This window comes from Erinaceus europaeus, chromosome X, assembly GCF_950295315.1.
Source record: "Erinaceus europaeus chromosome X, mEriEur2.1, whole genome shotgun sequence".
Taxonomy (NCBI): Eukaryota; Metazoa; Chordata; class Mammalia; order Eulipotyphla; family Erinaceidae; genus Erinaceus; species Erinaceus europaeus.
The window spans coordinates 77,465,317-77,486,552 of NC_080185.1; the positions used below are offsets into that span (position 1 = coordinate 77,465,317).

A 21,236-nucleotide genomic window follows, 5' to 3' on the forward strand; every position below is an offset into this window, starting at 1 on the left:
GACCAGGCAGTGGCACACCTGGTTAAGTGCACACACTTCAGTGGGCAAGGGCACAGGTTCAAGCTCCTGGTCCCCACCTGTAGGGGAAAACTTGACTAGTGGTGAAGCAAGGCTGCAGGTCTCTCTCTTTCTCTCTCTGTCTCTCCCTCTCTCTCTTCCAATCCCCTCCCAATTTCTCTCTGTCTCTATCCAATAATAAATAAAAAATTAAAATAAAAATTTTAAAAAAGAGTATTGTTCACATCTTTCCCCCATTTTATTAGGTTATTTTTCTTTGTTGAGCTGTATAGTTTCTTTTTAAAAAATTGTTATTATTTTTATTTATTCGATAGAGACAGCCAGAAATTGAGAGGAGGGGGAGATAAAGAGACAGAGAGACACCTGCAGCCCTGCTTCACCACTTGCAAAGCTTTCCCCCTACAGGTAGGGACCAGGGGCTTGAACCTGGTTCTTTGCACACAGTAACATGTGCTCAACCAGGTGCACGACCACACGGCCCCACTGTATGGTTTCTTTATAGATGTTTTATGCCAGTCACTTGTCAGACAAGGGATGTGCAAATTTCTTCTCCTACTACTGTCATTACCTGTTTATCCTTGTGTAGTTTGCTTTCAATGTATAGAAACTTTTCAATTTTATATAGTCTCATTTATTTAGTCTTGTTTTAGTTTTACATGCTCAATGCAGTTGAGTGTTACCAATAAAGCTTTGATATTAAGGTCTTAAAGCATTTCACTGAGAATTTTTAAATATATTTTATAGTTTCAGGTCTAATATTTGTGTCTTTGGTCCAGCTTGAGTTAATTTTGGTGCATGGTGTTAAGCAGTGGTCTAGTTTGATTTTTATACATATGGTTATTCAGTTTCCCCAGAAACATTTGTTGAAGAAGTTTTCTTTCACATATGGTATGGGTTTGACACTTTTGTCATATATTAGATACTCATATACGTGCACATTTATTTCTAACCTCTCTATTGTTGGTCTGAGTGTTTGGTTTTTGAGCCAGTGTTAGACAGGTATAATTAGTGTTGGTGCTTAATATAGCTTGAAGTCAGGGCATGTGATAACTCCGTTTTTATCTCTCAGAATTGCTTTGACTGTGCATGGTATTTGTGGTTCCACACAAATTTTATAATTGTTTAATTTCTTTGAAGAATGCCATTGTAAATTTAATAGGGATTGCATTGAATCTATAAATTACTTCGGTAAGATGGTCATTTTAAAATTTATTTATAGATGGAGACAGACAAAAGGCAAAGGGAGAGAGGGAAAGACACCACAGCACCAATGCTTCCTTCAGTGTAGTGGGGACTGTGCTCAAACCTAGGTCATGTACATGGCAAAACAATACAGTATTCAATTGAACCATTTTGCCAACCTGTAAGGTGACCATTTAACAGTATGTATTATTCTTTTTTTAAATTTTATTTTTACCAGAGCACTGTTCAGCTCTGACTTAATGGTGGTGCAGGGGACTGAACCTGAGACTTTGAAACCTAAAGCATGAAAGTCTTTTTGCATAACCATTATGTTATCTTCCCTGCCGTATTCTTTTTTCTAAACATAATATATCCTTCCATTTCCTTTTGTCTCCCTTTATTTTTTAAGTAATATTCTACAACTTTCACTGTATAGGTCAGGTCTGTTATCTCTTTTGCAGATTTACTCTGAGGAACTTTATCATTTTCACTGCAATTGGAAATGGGATTACTTTTTTTCCTTCTGATTCATCATTTGTGTATACAGATTCCACAGAATTATGTATATTAATTTTTGTATACTGCCCATATATTTAATTTATTGATTGTTTCTACTAACCTATTGTGGAGTCTCTAGGGATTTCTATGAATATTTTCATGGTACTTCTAAATAGTGATAGCTTAATTTCTTTCTTCCAAATTTAGATTCCTTTAGTATCAAGCAACAAAAGGTACTAAAGGAATCCAAATTTGCAAGTTGCTTGATTGCTGTGGAAAAAACTTCCAGAATCATGTTGAACAGATTTTTTCACTACTAGATACGATGTTAGCTGTGGGTCTATTGTATATGGACTTTATTATATTGATTTATTAAAGATTTTATTATAAATGGACGTTGAATCTTGCTTTTGGGGGAAATATATGTGTATATATATATATATATATATATATGAAATAATGCTTTTTTATCTTTTGTTGTTGATGTAGTGTATTACATTGTTGAATTTATGTATATTGATCCATTCCTGAATCCCTGGGAAGAATCCCACTATGTCTTAATGGATTCTTTTTGGTGTGTTGTTGAATTTGATTTGTGAAGATTTTGTTTAGGATTTTTCACATTAATGTCCACCAAGAATATTACTCTACAGTTCTTTTTTATAGTGTCCTTTCCTTCTTTGGTGATCAGAGTGATATTGGCCTCATACAATGTACTTGGGAGTGTCCCCCTGGATATTTTGGGAAAAATTTGAAAAGGATATGTGTTAGTTCTTCTTTGAAAGTTTTGTAGAATCATCGCTGAAGTAATTTAAACCTGTATTTTAGTTCTTGGGGGAGACTTGACTACTGATTTGATTTCTGAAATTGTGATTAGTCTGTTCAGGTTATCTATTTCCCATTGGCTAACTCTTGGGAGGTTGAAAGAATGTTTACACTTTTTCTAGGTAGCTCTATTTGTTGTTTTTTTTTTAATTTTTATTTATAAAAAGGAAACATTGACAAAACCATAGGATAAGAGGGGTATAGCTTTGCACAGTTCCTACCACCAGACCTCCGTATACTATCCCCTCCCATGATAGCTTTCCTATTCTTTATCCCTCTGGGAGTATGGACCCAAGATCATTGTAAGATGCAGAAGGTTGAAGGTCTGGCTTCTGAAATTGCTTCCCCACTGAACACGGGCATTGACAGGTCGATCCATACTCCTAGCCTGCCTCTCTCTTTCCCTAGTGGGGAAGGGCTCTGGGGAGGTGGAGCTCCAGGACACATTGGTGGGGTTGTCTGTCCAGGGAAGTCTGGTCGCATCCTGCTAGCATCTGGAACCTGGTGGCTGACAAGAGAGTTAACATACAAAGGCAAACAAATTGTTGAACAATCATGGAGCTAAAGGCTGGAATAGTGCAGATGAAGAGTTGGGGGGTGGTCCTCCATTTTGTAGATAACTAGTAGGCATATTTTAGTTATATTTCAAAGGGCCTGTAGCTACACTAGTGTTTTTGTTTGTTTGTTTGTTTTTGTCTGAGCCTGAAATCTGATATGCAGGTGGATCCTAATTATTGTCTGGGGAGATGATGCTATGGCTGGGAAAAGGATCAGAAAGCTGGATCAGGGAAGAGAGTAGCTCTCTAATATGGGGAAGGGGTATAAATATTGTTGACTGTAAACCCCATCAATTTGATGTAATCTGGGGCCATAATCAGTTTAGGAGCATATGTGACCTCTGTATCCCTGTAGATCTGAGCTCACATTCTGTGGTCATGAGTACAAACATTCCATGCTGCCCCAGTATCGACCCATCTTCCTCAGGTGTAGCATAGAATATGTTGTCCATCTTCCCTTTGGAGGATGGGACATTACCATTATTGATCCAAGTTGAGGGCAAGGTCCTATGGGGGCCCACAAAGGGGTCTATTTTGTTGATCCTGATAGAAATGACCAGTAACAATGGAGAGAGGGATTTATTTGAGTTCTAGACCCATCAAGTCTGTTGGGGAATCTCATGACTGCCCGATTAGGGCCCCATCTGGTGGAATGGCCTGGTAGTGACTAAAGAGTCATCATTAAAGTATGCCAGTCTCTTGCCCTTATTAAGCTTTTGCAGTCCTTGCTTTGCTAAAGTTAGCTTTGGAGTGAGAATACTGTAATAGGAAGTAGGTGAGGAGGGTATCTAAGTCTAAGTGGACACTATTTCATTATGAACTTGATACTGACTCACTACAGACTTGTGTATTTTTTCTTTCAGGTATATATTTTGCCCTAATTTATGGATACATGTGAACATATGCTTTATCTTATGGGACCTGGCCTATATTTAGGTTTTGGGACTTTGTTAGGAAGTGAACCTCCTGGAATGGAATTAGAGAATACCATGAAAGGAAAGGTTTCACCCGAGTGATGAGGGTGAAGGGTTGGCATTCCATGCCTGACATCTCTGTACATCTATTTGTTTTCATATAGATGCTCATACTATTATTTTATACCCTTTGTTTTCTGCAATATCACTTGTAATATATCTCTTCTTTAATTTCAGATACATTTTTATCATGGATTTTTCCCTTTCCTTTGAGAGTTAAATGACATGTTAAAAATGACAAAGCCTCTGCAATTTTACTTTCTCTTATTTTTCCTCCATAGCACCCATCACCATCTAACATACAGTTTAACTGCTTATTTTATTTTTTTTGTCTATCTTTCATTGCTAACATGTGGGCTCAATGACAATAGGCATTCTAGTTTTGCTCATCATGCCTACAATGTACCCGATAGAATATATATTTTTAGGGCCCACTTTCCCGTATGCGTCTCCCAATCCATACCAAATAATATTGCATCCACCGATCACAACCTAACCAATGCAACGATTGCCACCTCAACATGCTTCACCTCAGACTGTGTCCAGAGACTTCACGTGTGGAATGACAACCCTTCAGCTTCATTTCTCGGGTGAGACCTTTCCTTTTATAGTACACTCTAATTTCATCTCAGGTGGTTCACTTTCTAACAAACTCCCATAACCTAGATATACACCAGTTTCTGTGAGAGAGAGCTTATGCTCACACGTATCCATAAACTACTGCAAAATATATACCTGAAAGCAGAAGTACACTAGAGTTTGCAGTGAGTACCTCCCTAACACTTCCTCTCCACTATTCCAAGCTTTGGGTCCATGATTGCTCAACAATTTGTTTGGCTTCATATCTTAACTCTATTTTCAATCACCAGGTTCCAGATGCCACCAGGATGCTGGCCAGGCTTCCCTGGATTGAAGACCCCACCAATGTGTCCTGGAGCTCAGCTTCCCCAGAGACACACCCTACTAGGGAAAGAGAGAGGCAGACTGGGAGTATGGGCCAACCAGTCAACGCCCTTGTTCAGCGGGGAAGCAATTACAGAAGCCAGACCTTCTACCTTCTGCCACCCTCAATGACCCTGGGTCCATGTTCCCAGAGGGATAGAGAATGGGAAAGCTATCAGGGGAAGGGGTGGGTTATGGAGATTGGGTGGTGGGAATTGTGTGGAGTTGTACCCCTCCTACCTTATGGTTTTGTTAATTAATCCTTTCTTAAATAAAAAAAGAATATATATTTTTTAAGTGAAAGAAGAAATAAACAGACAGATGACTGATGAGTAAATGCAATGTGTCAGGACCCAGTTCATTTAGCAATCTCTCTCCCCTAGTCCCATCCGAGTGTCTCTCCATGGCTCACCACCAGGTGGCATCTGAAGCCTGAACACATACCTCATTTGCTCCACAGCTCTCAGCCTTTCTGTTAAGTGTTGGTCTTGGCCAGAACTTTTTGACCTTTTCTACCTAGGCTTGGCCACTGGATTTTGTGTAAACTTCTGAAAAAGGCAGTGTCAGTAACTGCCCAAAGTTTTTCATGTTTTTCAGCATAGAAAGATAGTAGCTTCTTTCCTACCCTATCCTGTTATCTAACTTGGAATAAGTCACAGATACTATTCATTGGACTATCCCAAGATGACTGAAATCCCTAGAAAATCAGACCCATAAACCTGAAAAGATTTCATCAATACTGCTTCCCAGCTTCATAAAACCTCTCCCAGTTTTATTATACTCTTTCATTGAGTAAAAAGATTAGGATCATAGTCAAATCTTAAATCAACCTGAGTTTGGATCTCTACTCTACTCTACTCTACTCTACTCTACTCTACTCTACTCTACTCTACTCTACTCTACTCTACTCTACTCTACTACCTATTAGACCTGTATACTGGGTGATACTATGTAACTGATTTAGATCTTTTAAGTCTTAGTTTTCTCAGAAGTAAAACAGGGATAATAACATATCAAACTTACAGGGTGATGTGACAGGATGATGCATACATAGTAAGAGTAGACTGGTAAAAAATAAGCTTCAAACAAATAAAAATCTTGGTTAGAAGTAAGAATGAACAAGACTAGATATGACAGGAACTGGGCAGGTAGCATAAGGTAGATGTGGTCTAGGTGATAGAGACTGAAACCAAGAAAAGTTGGGAGCTCAAGAAGACTTTACAAATGGAAGTGTTAATACTAAGTGAAATAGGCAAGAGGTGAAAGATAGTATTGTTTCACTAATATGTGGAATACAGATGACTAAAACAAATGTAGTTGGAAAAAATGGTAACCAAATGGTCTCCTAGAATTTGTGAGAACTGTGATAGCTATGAGGGAGATGTATAAATTTGTTGGAGGGTGCAGTGACTTACACATACCATATACTGGTATAAAAGTGTATTCCTGAAATCTTGTAATATTGCAAAGCACTGTTAAAACATCAATAAAGTGGAAAATAAGATAAAAAGGACACACACATCCACAGAAAGAAGGCTTCCCAAAAGAGATCATGTTTTGGTTGCAGTTTGAAGGACAAGTCAAATTCTACTAGACAGTTTATAAAAAGTATTCTAGGGGCAAAGAATGATGTGTAAATCAAAGAGGTATGAAATAATATGACTAAATTATAATAACTGTAAGCTAAGTATAACAAAAATGTAAGTTTCTTGTTGAGGAGTGGCAGGAAATAAAGAAACAAATTTAGGGGCCAGAGTATGACAGGCTGGATTTGATTGGATAGTGAGGGGACATCTAGACTTTTAAGCAAAGTAATTATTACAGTTGTTAAGTTGGAGGTTCAGTTGCCTTGAGGCAGGTCATAGCTTGGATTAAGATAAAAGGTGATAGGGAGTTAGATTAGAAAATTTGAAGGTATGAATATGAAGGATTGAAGGAAGTTGTGGATATGTTTCAGAGGAAGAAATCAGCAACCAAACTTTTCCAAGAGCTTGCCTTTAAAAAGAAGGAGAGCTAGGGCCTAAGAAAGAAGTCATAGTACAGTTTTTGTATTTTAATATGGGTGAGATTTGAAGTTTTTCTATTCCCCACAGGGCTTGCCACTAATTAAGTAGATAAGTAAGAGGGAGAGACATCCAGCTCAATGCCTTTCAGGTGGCAGGAGGCCCACACCAGATTCAGTCTTGCCACCCACTTCTAACTACCCTCTTATCTTTGAGCCAGAGTTCCATGATACAGAAACTGAGAGGATTTTTTATTAGTGACTTAATATTGATATACAAAATTATGAGATAACAGGAGTATATTTAGACAACACTCCTAACACCAGATTCCCATGCCCCCATTACCTTCATTGGAAAATGCAGCAGCTTTCCCAAGGGCACAGACATGGGCTGACCATTATATATATATATATATATATATATATATATATATATATATATATATATATATATATATATATATATATAATAAATATATACGCCCATCCCCTCTATGGTCCTGCCCTCTCCTCCCATCCAAGTCACAACCAAAACTATGGTCCTCCTAATGTTCCTCCTCCCTTCCTTCCCTTTTTCCCTAGTCTTGAAGGAATTGGAGTTCAGAGTTTTTTTTTCCCCTCAGAACTTGGAATTCCCTTTCAGTGACATTTTCCCTTCAATGACTCCCAAGAACTGAGGAAATTTATAGATCAGTCTGGGAGGGCATCCCAGTTTGTAAGTTTCCTGGCATCCCAAGTTGGTAGAAAACCCCCACCACACTCTCTACCTGTTTCCTCTTCACTTTCAAAGGTCTTCATCTCCTCCTCACCTTCTCAGCCTTCTTTTTCCAGTTAGAATTGTTGGCTTTTGATTTTTTTCCCATTCTATGTCAACACTTCTAACTCTGGCATGGACCTAGTTAAAGTGTGCTAAAGTTCAATCTCAGTCCATGGTTTCGAGGAAAACTGAACTGACCCAACAGCAGGGCCCAATCATAATTCGGAAGGGAAAACTCTAAGCAGAACTTGGACTGCAGTTGATGTATTGCACCAAGGTAAAAAACTCTGGGGTGGGAGGGTGAGGGTTCAGGTCCTGAATCATGATGGCTGAGGAGGACTTAGTGGGGGTTATACTGTTATGTGGAAATGTTATGCATGCACAAACTATTGTATTTTACTGTTGATTGTAAAGCATTAATCCCCCAATAAAGAAATTAAAAATAAATACATTATGTATATATATATACACACACACACACATATATATATGTGTGTGTGTGTGTGTGTGTGTGTATTCAATGAGACAACAAATAGAAAAGGCATAGGCTTTGAGCCAGCCAGATGTTAAAATCCTGTGTACTAGACAGGTCACTTGGTTCTTTGAGTTTTTTTTTTTTTCATTTAAAAATAGAACAATTACTTAGTGTGAAAAGGTAAGAGAGATCTTCAAGACTTTTACTTTTGAGTAAATGAGACTCAGAAATTCCTTTCCAACACTACCCCACTCTCTAGTTCTCAGGATACTCTTTTCCATGATGGGCTGTTTCCTGCCATGACTTTGATTTCCAAACTTTTCTGGAAGAGCTCCCATGGATTGTGAAACAACTTGACCTCTCTCACAACCTTCTAAAAGCCATGGGGAATATGGCACAACTGATGCCAAACTAAGGATTGAACTTATGGCCTCAGACTCCCTCCCACAGCTTTTTTGGCTCCTCCTTTCATCTTTTCCTCTAACTTTCTGAACCATAACCATCAGGTTAAAAAACAGACTGTTCTAGTTTTTTTGTCACCTTCAGGTCCTGGATCTCTCAGTTGATTGCCTTAGTAGTGACATGATGGGGTGAGACAGGTGATTAGAAAGGTATTGGGAGCCCAGTACCCAATGGTGGAGGAAGACCTGGGTTGGTAGTTGGAGTGGTGTACCTATCATGGGAATATGTAAAATTACACCCATGTGACAACTGGCTTATAAAGCCCCACTTGCCTAATTAAACAATGAAAATATGACTATTTATTGGTAGCCATACTTACTTCATTGGCAAGTCTTCTCTCATATAGCCAGGTAATTTACCTGGCCTATGGCACATCTTATATCCTTTTGCTATGTTGTTAGACAGAACAATAACCACATTCCAGAAATCTGATGGCTTGCCCCTGTTGTTCACTTTGGCCAGGAATTCTCTTCACTGCATCTCTGCCTTCAACCTTCTCAGCCTGTGGCAGCTCCACTTGAGTCCTAAAGGCTTGCTATTGTCTGTAGCTGAGGAGTTGGATGGGGCATACCAATTGCAGGTGTCAGATCTGAGTCAAAAATATCTAAGTATCAGCTTACTTCTCCTACCCCAAACCATCTCAATTTTATTCTCTCTGATATTTTTCTGATCTTGCTGGAATAAAATTGCTCATGTCTAGTTTAATGGTTTATTAGTTATAACCAAGTGGTGACTAAGTAGATCTGTCTAGCAGTTGCCATTGACATAATATTCAGCCCAAGTTGCATTATATTGCCATATCCTACCTGAATATAGTAAGCAGAATTCTCAAGATACTTTCTTGATAAGTTTCCTCCACTTCAGTACCTTAACGGCCTGGAACTGTATCTAGAATGTGATAACCCATTGCTCTGTGTCATCACCAGTTCAGAAGTCAATCTTACTTTCCCCCATTTTTTTTTGTATTTGTAATTAATAGTAGGTTACAATATTATAAGATTACAGTGTATAGTTTCACAGCACACCTATCACCAAAGTTCCGTATACCTACTCTCCCACCTACCAAAGATAAACACTATACTTCTCATAAGTATTAGAAACAGTTTGTTTGCATCTTTTTTTCAAGTTCATGTGTATCATATCTTTAGACTCCACATATGAGGAAGATTATCTGGTAGCTGTATATGATCTCTTAACTTATTTTGCTAAGCATAATCACCTCCAGTTCCATTTTGTCCCAAAGTACACAATTTCATATTTTTGATATCCGAGTAATACTCCATGGAGTATATATACCATAAATTTTGTTGATGGGCATCTAGGCTTCTTCCACTCTGGCTACTGGGATTATTTGTTTTCTTCTGGTTGAATTTGGCAAGCTTTTTATATATTTTGGTTATTAAACTCTTGTCTGATATTTGGCATGTAAAGATCTTCTTCCATTCTGTGAGAGGTCTCTTTGGGTATTGGTTTCTTTTGCTGTGCAGAAGCTTTTTAATTTGATGTAGTCCCATAGGTTTATACTTCTCTTAGAATTCTTTGTAATTGGATTCGTTTCATTGAAGATGTCTTTAAAATTTATTCAGAAAAGAGTTCTGCCAAAATTTTCCTCTAAGTATCTTATAGTTTATGGTCTAACATTCAAGTCCTTGATCCACTTGTAATTTACTTTTGTGTTTGGGGAAATAAAGTGGTTCAGTTTCATTCTTCTGCATGTTTCAACCCACTTTTTCCCAGCACCATTTGTTGAAGAGACTCTGCTTTCCCCATTTAATAGTCTGAGTACCTTTGACAAAAGTTAGGTGTCCATAGGTGTGGGGGCTTACTTCTGGGCTCTGAATTCTATTCCACTGGTCAGTGTGTCTGTTCATGTTCCTGTACAAGCAGTTTTGATGACAATGGCCCCATAATACAATTTGAGATCTGGGAGTGTAGTGTGATGGTTCCAGTTCTGTTCTTCCTTCTCAAGATTGTTTTTGCAATTCTAGATCTTTTCTGGTTCCAGATAAACATTTGTGGCATTTCTTGTATTCTCCAGAAAAATGTGGTTGGTATCCTGATGGGGTTTGCATTAAATTTGTATATATCTCTGGGTAGTATATTCATTTTGATGATGTTAATTCTTCCAACTCATGAACATGGAATATCTTTCCACGTCTTTCTGTCTTTTTCTATTTCCTTGAGTAGTGATTCATAATTTTTCAGTATACAAGTCCTACACTTCTTTGGTTAGGTTTATTCCTAGATAGTTTGTTATTTTTGTTGCTGTAGTAAAGGAACTGATTTCTGGATTTCATCCTCTTTTAACTTAGTTTTTGCATAGAGGAATGTCGCTGACTTTTGAATGTTAATTTTGTAGCCTAACACATTACTGTCTCGCCTGATGATTTCCAAAAGCATCTTGCTGGATTCCTTAGTTTTTTTCTGTGTACACAATCATATTGTCTGCAAATAAGGAGAGTTTGACTTTTAATCTTCCAGTCTGTACCCCTTTAATTCCTTGATCCTGCCTGATTGCTATGGCAAGAATTTCCAACACTATGTTGAAAAATAATGGTGATTAATAATGAATACTAATAAATAATATGAATAATAATGGTGGGCAGCCCTGTCTAGTACCTGATCTGAAGTGAAATGCTTCCAGTTTTTCACCATTAAGTATGATGTTGGCTGTAGGTTTGCTATATATAGACTCCACTATCTTGAGGAATTTTCCATCTATTCCCATTTTTGTAGTATTTTGATCATAAAGGGATGTTGGAATTTGTCAAAGGCTTTCTCTGCATCTATTAACGACCATGTGGTTTTTGGTCTTACTTTTCTTGATATGGTGAATCACATTGACTGATTTATATATTTTTCTCCTTCTTTATAATTTTTATAAATAAAAAGGAAACATTGACTAAACCATAGGATAAGAGGGGTACAACTCCACACAATTCCCACCACCAGAACTCTGTATCCTTTCCCTTCCCCTGATAGCCTTCCTTGTCGTATGCTTTACATTGGCTTGTTCTAGCCCTCCCCCTCCAAGAGAATTGGATGAGTCCTGTTAATTTCGCGGGCCTGCTTGGCCCCGCCCCAAGGGACCCTGGGAGATGGTTCCGGAGTCCGAGAGTTCCTGAGTTCCCCAGTGACAGAGTTCCTGAGTTCCGGAGTTCGAGAGTGCGAGAGTGCGAGAGTTTCAGAGTTCGAGAGTAAGAGAGAGGGTTCCTGAGTTCGAGAGTGCCAGAGTTCCTGAGTTCCTGAGTTCGAGAGTTTCAGGGTTACAGAGTAAGAGAGAGTGCCAGAGAGACAGAGTTCCTGAGTTCCTGAGTTCGAGAGAAAAGAGAGTTCCTGAGTTCGAGAGTTTCAGGGTTACAGAGTAAGAGAGAGTGCCAGAGAGACAGAGTTCCTGGGTTCCTGAGTTCCAGAGAAAAAGAGAGAGTGCTTGCGCCGCCGCAAAGAGACAGCAGAGTTCTGTTTGGTGATTAGTTTGTCTTAGTTTATGAATCGTTGTTCCTGAATAAAGAAATACAGCTTCCCTGCCCAGCCGTTGTCTCCGCGTCTCTGTTCACCACCGTGAAGCCAGCCCGGCCAGCTGGAGCCGTCCGGAAATTTTAACAACAAATGGCGCCCACGTGGACCTGACCTGCGCATCTCTCAGATAAGTAAAGACAATTTGGCTACCTATGTACTATGGCCTTCTCTTCTGCTTGTGAAGAGATCTCCAAAGGCCTCTGCTCTTTCTTCACGAGACTGTTTTGCTGTTTCTGGAACATTTATCTCTGGACCACTCTGTGGTTTCCACTCGCTCGGGCGAACTCAGAACAGCCAGCGGGAAGAGCCAGCGGGCGGGAGGCAAGGCGCGGAGCTGCTGTTTCCACCTGGTCAAACAGCCAGCCAGCCGGCTGCGCCCAGACAACCCCGCGCACCGCGCCAGCAACCCCGCAGCCCCGCAGCCCGCAGGAGGCCTACGCCACCATGCAAGAGCCCGATGCCAGCACGCTAGAGCCCGATGCCAACATGCTGGAGCCCGATGCCAACATGCTGGAGCCTGAGGCCAACATGCTGGAGCCCGATGCCAACATGCTGGAGCCTGAGGCCAGCCCACAGGAGCCGGCTCTCCACCGCGTGGTGCAGGGCACTGGACGCTTGATCCCTCCACGCTGCTCGGCCACTGCAAACAGGGCAGCAGACATGGCAGGGCCATGGGGCAGGGCCGCGGCGGCCTATCATGGCCGCCACCCCTGGGCACCTAGGCCCACGCCTTCTACAAAGATGGCCTGCCTGCCCTCTTTCTATGAATTCTGGGACCATCCCGGGCCTCCCGGACCCCCGGGCTCCCTGCCAAAACTGGGCACACGAGATCTCCAGCCGCCGGTCCGGTCTGAAGGCAGACAAGCTGGAGTATGCAGAGATTTGTGCAGAGATCGCAACCTGCAATTCCTAGAAGTGGAGCTGCTCGGAAATGGAGCTGCACGGGAAGCCACCTCCGGATGGTGAACCCCCCCCCCCAACAACTAAGACAATATAGATTTAAATTCGTGTTTAAAATGACATGTCTTCGTAACAAAGGTTTCTCTCCTCGTGTATTAATGACTATGTTTATGTGTATGTTTAAAGTTTGGTAAACAGTAGCTTTAAGGCTAAATTCTTACTAGTCAAAGATAAATGAAAAAGGTTTTCAACGTAATTCTCATAAAGATAAAAATTAACTTACATTTAAAGTCTGAGGTAAAAATTAGTTAACAATCAATATATTTCAACTAAGTTGGTCTAAACAAAAGGTTAAATAGACTTGTTGATATGTAAAACACTACCTTCTCTATTAGAAATGGTAGATCGCACAATGGCTATGCTAATTATTCTCATGCCTGAGGTTTCCTCTCCGGCCCACACCTAGGGTGTGTCTCCATCTTGAATGGGTGTAACAAAAGGTTAAAAGACGTTGTTGATATGTAAAAGTCTCAAATTCCTTCTCTATTAGAAATGTTAGATCGTGCAGTAGATATGCTAATAACAAGTTTTGTTTCATAGTAAGTAAGTTGCAGCCAGCTGCCTTTGGGACCCTAGGCCGTTCCCCGCCCCCATGCAAATGCCCGTCGAGGCAAGTAGCCCCCCAGAGGCAAGAAATGTTTTTTTTTTCAGATATGGCCCCCTCAGGCCTTCCCTTGGCAACATGCTGGTTTTGGTTATATATGTTTCTGTTCACCCCACACCCTTGATACTATAGTCATTTAGTTAAAAAGAAAAGGGGGAATTGTCGTATGCTTTACATTGGCTTGTTCTAGCCCTCCCCCTCCAAGAGAATTGGATGAGTCCTGTTAATTTCGCGGGCCTGCTTGGCCCCGCCCCAAGGGACCCTGGGAGAGGGTTCCGGAGTCCGAGAGTTCCTGAGTTCCCCAGTGACAGAGTTCCTGAGTTCCGGAGTTCGAGAGTGCGAGAGTGCGAGAGTTTCAGAGTTCGAGAGTAAGAGAGAGGGTTCCTGAGTTCGAGAGTGCCAGAGTTCCTGAGTTCCTGAGTTTGAGAGTTTCAGGGTTACAGAGTAAGAGAGAGTGCCAGAGAGACAGAGTTCCTGAGTTCCTGAGTTCGAGAGAAAAGAGAGTTCCTGAGTTCGAGAGTTTCAGGGTTACAGAGTAAGAGAGAGTGCCAGAGAGACAGAGTTCCTGGGTTCCTGAGTTCCAGAGAAAAAGAGAGAGTGCTTGCACCGCTGCAAAGAGACAGCAGAGTTCTGTTTGGTGATTAGTTTGTCTTAGTTTATGAATCGTTGTTCCTGAATAAAGAAATACAGCTTCCCTGCCCAGCCGTTGTCTCCGCGTCTCTGTTACCAGCCGTGAAGCAAGCCAGCCCGGCAAGAGCCTCCGAAATTTTAACAACACTTCCTATTCTTTAAAAAATTTTTTTTATTTATAAAAAGGAAACATTGATAAAATCATAGGATAAGAAGGGTACAGCTTTGCACAATTCCCACCACCAGAACTCTGTATCCCATCCCTTCCCCTGATAGCTTTCCTATTCTTTAACCCTCTGGGAGTATGGAGCCAAGGTCATTGTGGGATGCAGAAGGTGGAAGATTTGGCTTCTGTAATTACTTCCCCCCTGAACATGTGCATTGGCAATTCAATCAGTACTCCCAGCCTGTCTCTCTATTTCTCTATTTATATTTCTGGCTTATCTCACTTAACATGATTTCTTTAAACTCCATCCAAGATGAGATGAAAAAGGCCACTTCATCATTCTTAATAGCTGAGTAGTATTCCACTGTGCTTATATACCACAACTTTCTCAGCCACTCATCTGTTGTTTGAAAACCTCCTGCATAGTAAAATAAATGAATACAAATTAATTAATTAAAATTTTTAATCTGCTAGACTAGAAGCTCCTGAGGAGGAATAAGGACCGTTTGGTTTGGATCTATCATTCCAACATTGAGCATATTACGTGGCACATGACAGGTGCTCAAAATATTTGTGGACTGACTAGATAATGTCTGTAGTCAGTCCCTGTAAGTCTTAAGACTTTAGTATCACACAGGAAGGCTGTGTTCTATTACCACCTATACAGTCAGAGTTCATTTGAGAAGAGTTTGGGACTTACTGAAATGTAACATCCTCCCCTCACCCTGTTTACATTCCTTTCTCAAAACTATCTATAAAATGATGACAAAATCCTGAGTAACCATCAGTGTCTACCACAGTAGAGAGGGAAAATGATTAAGCAATTCTAACAGAATCTGGGGGGTTCTGGGGCCAGGTGGTGACACACCTGGTTGAGCATACATACTACAAGGTGCAAGGACCCAGATTCAAGCCCCCAGTCCCCACCTACAGGGGAAAAGCTTTGCAAGAGGTGAAAAAGTTTTGCAGGTGTCTCTCTGTCTGTCTCCTGCTCTATCAACCCCTTCTTTCTCGATTTCTGGCTGACTCTATCCAATAAATAAGTAAAGATAATACAAAAAAAATTTTTTTAAATGGGGTGTGGTTCTGACCAAGGATGAACATAGTACCAGCTCTGGGTATTTCAGATTCAAGAACAACGTCTTAAGTCCTAGATGACAAAGACAAAGTCTCTAACTGCTCCAACCTGGCATGTAGTCTGAGGCTGGCAAAATCATAGAAGAGGGTAGTCATAAGAGCTCAGATTCTGACTTCCAGGAGAAATATAGTTTCTAAAATGTAAGGTCAGGAAGCTTCCCTCCTGATGAATACTGGTATAGAGTTCCAGAAAGAGCAGGAAGTGCAAAGAAAGAGCCAGCTGAGAGCAGCCCTGAAGGAACCATCCATCAGAGGTTCAAATTGTAAGCGTTTTTCTGTGTGTCGACTGAAAAATCAAATTTCATTCTGGAAAAATATCTGTATTGTATGCAAGCTGCAATAATTTCAAGAATGTCAAATATATGGCCAAATGCAATTACATTTAAAGACCAGCATTCACTTGAAATATAGCACAATTTTCTAAACCAATTTTAATCATATTACAGATAGGGCAGACATGTTCAGCAATCTAAAATTCCACCTTATCAAGAGACCCTTCCTGACTTGTTAAAAGAATAGCCAAGTTGCTGGCTTTACTCTGTCTCTTCTGTTTACTCTTCTGTGAAGTTGTGCATTTATGTTCTTTTATAGGCATAATGTAGATGTGTTTTTTTATTGTTCACTGTGAACTGGTTAGTTATTTACTTGGTTAATCACAACCCCTTTATGTCTGAGCATCCTTTTCACTGTTTCTTGTTGGTATCCCTTTGTAATTTGACGTCTGGCCTTGAGTTCCTTTCACACAGGGCTTACCCCAGTTCATCCCTCTCTGGCTTAATAAGGATTCCTTGAGAAGGAAAGGTCAGAAGTGGGCCAGACTCAGTGGTTGCTGGGACATTCATGTGGCAGTGACTCCCAAGTTCCCCCAGAGACTAGAAACCTAGTGTTTCCAGTAGGAAGTACTGCAGAAGTTAGTCAGTGGCAGACTCTTCCAGTGTCCAATTCCTGGTTTCTCTTTTATCAGTTGCCCTCTAGGAATGATTCCTTTAGGATTTGGTCAGAGAGCTAAGCATGCCAGTCAGCACCCAGACAATCCTTTCTTAAGGCACAGGATGGCAAGAACATACATGCAGGCATTTTGGTAATGCTGATTTGTGATGCATGTGTGAGCCTTCCAGACCTGAGTGCTGCTAGAGCATTTAGGTCCACCGCAAATACAGAAACATCTACAAACTATCTAGGAATACACCTAACCAAAGAAGTGTAGGACTTGTATACTGAAAAATTATGAATCACTACTCAAGGAAATAGAAAAAGACAGAAAGACGTGGAAAGATATTCCATGTTCATGAGTTGGAAGAATTAACATCATCAAAATGAATATACTACCCAGAGATATATACAAATTTAATGCAAACCCCATCAGGATACCAACCACATTTTTCTGGAGAATACAAGAAATGCCACAAATGTTTATCTGGAACCAGAAAAGATCTAGAATTGCAAAAACAATCTTGAGAAGGAAGAACAGAACTGGAACCATCACACTACACTCCCAGATCTCAAATTGTATTATGGGGCCATTGTCATCAAAACTGCTTGTACAGGAACATGAACAGACACACTGACCAGTGGAATAGAATTCAGAGCCCAGAAGTAAGCCCCCACACCTATGGACACCTAACTTTTGTCAAAGGTACTCAGACTATTAAATGGGGAAAGCAGAGTCTCTTCAACAAATGGTGCTGGGAAAAAGTGGGTTGAAACATGCAGAAGAATGAAACTGAACCACTTTATTTCCCCAAACACAAAAGTAAATTACAAGTGGATCAAGGACTTGAATGTTAGACCATAAACTATAAGATACTTAGAGGAAAATTTTGGCAGAACTCTTTTCTGAATAAATTTTAAAGACATCTTCAATGAAACGAATCCAATTACAAAGAATTCTAAGGGAAATATAAACCTATGGGACTACATCAAATTAAAAAGCTTCTGCACAGCAAAAGAAACCAATACCCAAAGAGACCTCTCACAGAATGGAAGAAGATCTTTACATGCCAAATATCAGACAAGAGTTTAATAACCAAAATATATAAAAAGCTTGCCAAATTCAACCAGAAGAAAACAAATAATCCCATCCAAGAATGGGGAGAGAACATGGAGAGAATATTCACCACAGAAGAGATCCAAAAGGCTGAGAAAAACATGAAGAAATGTTCCAAGTCTTTGATTGTCAGAGAAATGCAAATAAAGGCAACAATGAGATACTACTTCACTCCAGTAAGAATGTCATACATTAGAGAAGGTAGCAGCAACAAATGCTGGAGAGGTTGTAGGGTCAAAGGAGCCCTCCTGCATTGCTGGTGGAAAAGTCAATTGGTCCAACTTCTATGGAGAGCAGTGTGGAGAACTCTCAGAGTGCTAGAAATGGATCTATCCTATGATCCTGCAATTCCTTTCCTGGGGATATATCTTAAGGAACTCAACACACCCATCCAAAAAGATTTGTGTATACCTATGTTCTTAGCAGCACGATTTGCAATAGCCAAAACTTTGAAGCAACCCAGGTGTCCAACAACAGATGATTGGCTGAGCAAATTTGGTATATATACACAATGGAATACTATTCAGCTATTAAAAATGGTGACTTCACCGTTTTCAGCCCATCTTGGATGGAGCTTGAAGAAATAATGTTAATTGAAATAAATCAGATACAGAAGGATGAATCTGGAATGATCTCATTCTCAGGCAGAAGTTGAAAAACAAGATCCGAAGAGAAAACACAAGTAGAACCTGAACTGGAGTTGGTGTATTGCATCAAAGTAAAAGACTCTAGGATGAATGGGGGGGGGATAGTACAGGTCCAGAAAGGATGACAGAGGACATAGTGGGTGTTGTATTATTATCTGGAAAACTGATAAATGTTATGCCTGTACAAACTATTCTATTTATTATTGAATGTAAAATAAAACATTAATCCCCCAATAAAGAAATTTAAAAAAATGTCACATTTATTCTATTTCCAGATTTTTTGTTTTTCTCTTTTTACTTGTCCTGTCCTGCGGGACCTTCAACGTGGGTAAACCTAGGAGAGGGAGTGAGGACAAGGGAGAGGGAATGGGGACAAGAGATGCAAGAGAGAAATGAGACAAGACAGAATTCTGATCAAGTCTTTTTATTAGCACCAAAGGTGCTGTTTTTAAGGCCGGGATAAGGGGGAGGTTAGCAGCTGGGGGCAGTTGGTTGACGTGGCATGTTGTCATGGTGATCAGCTGTTATCTGGAAGGTCCTGGGTGATTTATAGGGAGGTGGGCAAGTTACCTGACTTACGAGAAATGGTACAGTGGTGACAAACAGAAACTTTTCTTTGTCAAGACTCTAGTTAGGAAACAGAAACTTATCTTGTAAGCAAGGCCTTCTGTGAACAATGGCTATGTGGCCATGCCAATAGCAACCTTGAGGGCACATGTGACTCCCCACATTTACTTATTCCAAATAATTTATTACTATTATGATTATTACATTATATATAAATATCATTAATTGTCAAGGAGGTGCCAGCTGTCATAGTCTTACTTCAACAAAGGTCCAGGCCCAGTGAATGGATTATTTCAGAATTCCAAGGCACAGATAATTCTTATCCTTTTAAGATTATTCCAGAGGGGGAATAATCTTAGTTGTTTAAAATTAATTTTTGTATTTTTACTATAATACATAGTTAAAACTATCTATTTTGCTTAATCAATCAATAAATTACCTTTTGTTAAGGGAGTGGGATTTTGTGTTCCTGAGTCTGGCTTCAGCAGATGAAGTTCAATTCAACCCGATTTATACATCACTGGCTATGCTTTCTCCTCACATGCATATGAAGCAGTTAAAACCCAGTCTTCCTGGTTTTAAAAGAAACCTTGAGATTACTAAACTTCATAAAAAAGCCATTCAATAAGGACTGATCTAGTGTAATTCCACTTATCAGAGTTACCCAGTGTAGTTAGACTCATAGACAGAATGTTGGTTACCAGGGGCAGGGGAGGGGAAATGGGTATTATCATTTAATGAATAAAGGGCCTCATTTTGAGAAGACAATAAAGTTCTGGAAATAAGTTCTGTTGATGGCTGCCCACCAGCATATACTTAATGCCACTGAAATGTATTCTTAAAAAATAGTTAAAATTGTACAATGTGTGTATCTATACCCAATACATATATAAAGCAATAAAAGTCACACTAAACATTAGTAAATAGTTTAAAACTGAAGGCTCACCATCTTCTTCATTTCACCTTTCTCCTAGAGGGAACAATTCAGATGGGTGATACAAAATTTGTTCAATTAGCCTTTGGTGATAATATTCCAGCTGTATCTAGGTTTTTACCTTGAAAAAGAAAACTATAATAAAATCCTTGAAATATAATTGTATGTTATGTATATTTGTGATACAGATCATTGTATGTAAACTATGGCAAAAGTAAAGCTCATTTTACTTAGTAGATTTACTTATTTATTTGTTCAAATGGTTTTCAATATCAGAAGTTGAAGAGACTATGTATTTCTGTACTCTCAGAGGGATAAGGAATAGGGACACTTCCAATGGAGGGGATGGGACATGGAACTATGGCAATGGGAACTATATGGAATTGTATGCATGTTATCTTACAAACTTGTTAATCATTATTAAATCACTAAAAAATTAAAAAGAAACAAAAAAGAGATTATATGCTGAACAACCCCCTCTAATCCCTTTCCCTCATCAACCTGTTACTTTTCCTCAAAAACAACCAATAGTATCTTTCAACATACTGCCACACACTAGCAAAATTGTGTATTTATGTTCATATATTTGTACTTAAAATGTTAATAGTGGGTTATTCACTTTATTTTTCTTTAGATAACAATTTATTGCACATATCACAGGCACTTGATACAATTATTTACAAGACTTGATACAATTATTTACAAGACTCCGTCTTTCCTGTTAGTCTGCAAAACTCCACTCAGAATAAGATTTAGGATTTAATTAACCTAGGTTTATACTAATATAAAAATTGGGGGTAAAGATTCACACACACACACACATACACACACACACACACACACACGATTTACTGTACCCTATTTCCAAAGTCTCATTTTCATTACATCAAAAAAAGGACCCACTAAATTGAAAGTAGGGCACCAAAGTAAAAACCCTGTGGTGAGGGGTAGACATGAGGCTTCCTGGGCTGGTGGGGGGTGGGGGGGTGGGGTGGGACACAGTCTTTTGGTGGTGGGAATGGTGTTTATGTACACTCCTAGTAAAGTGTAGTCATATAAATCACTAGTTAATTAATATGAGAGGGGAAAAATTAATTGTATGTCTCGAACTTTTTAAAACACAGACTGAGTCTTTTTAATATATAGGCTGTGTATTTGATATGCGGACCCTCTCAAAAGCCTAGACCAAGTAAATCAGAGGCAACCGGTGGCACAGCTATTTACAAGATACTGGGTACTATACAGCAAACCCTAACAAAAGGACTTTTCAAAGTTAACCCAATTACCAAATAATGTGATGATAACATTAACTATCCATTGTCTTTTTGAACCC

The 21,236-nt window shown here is 39.6% G+C and overlaps 1 protein-coding gene across 2 annotated transcripts in view; it reads left to right on the forward strand.

The window, feature by feature from the left end:
- The window catches only part of P2RY4 (pyrimidinergic receptor P2Y4), a 575,290-nt gene that overhangs the window by 285,572 nt on the left and 268,482 nt on the right, over positions 1-21,236 (forward strand). Inside the window, exon 4 of one of the 2 annotated variants that reach the window (XM_060182845.1) lies at positions 4,924-5,193. The exons of the other annotated variant lie outside the window; for it this stretch is intronic. The gene's annotated coding sequence lies outside the window, so the exon portion shown is untranslated. Of the gene's footprint in view, positions 1-4,923; positions 5,194-21,236 lie in introns of those variants that run through there. 2 annotated transcript variants of the gene reach the window in all.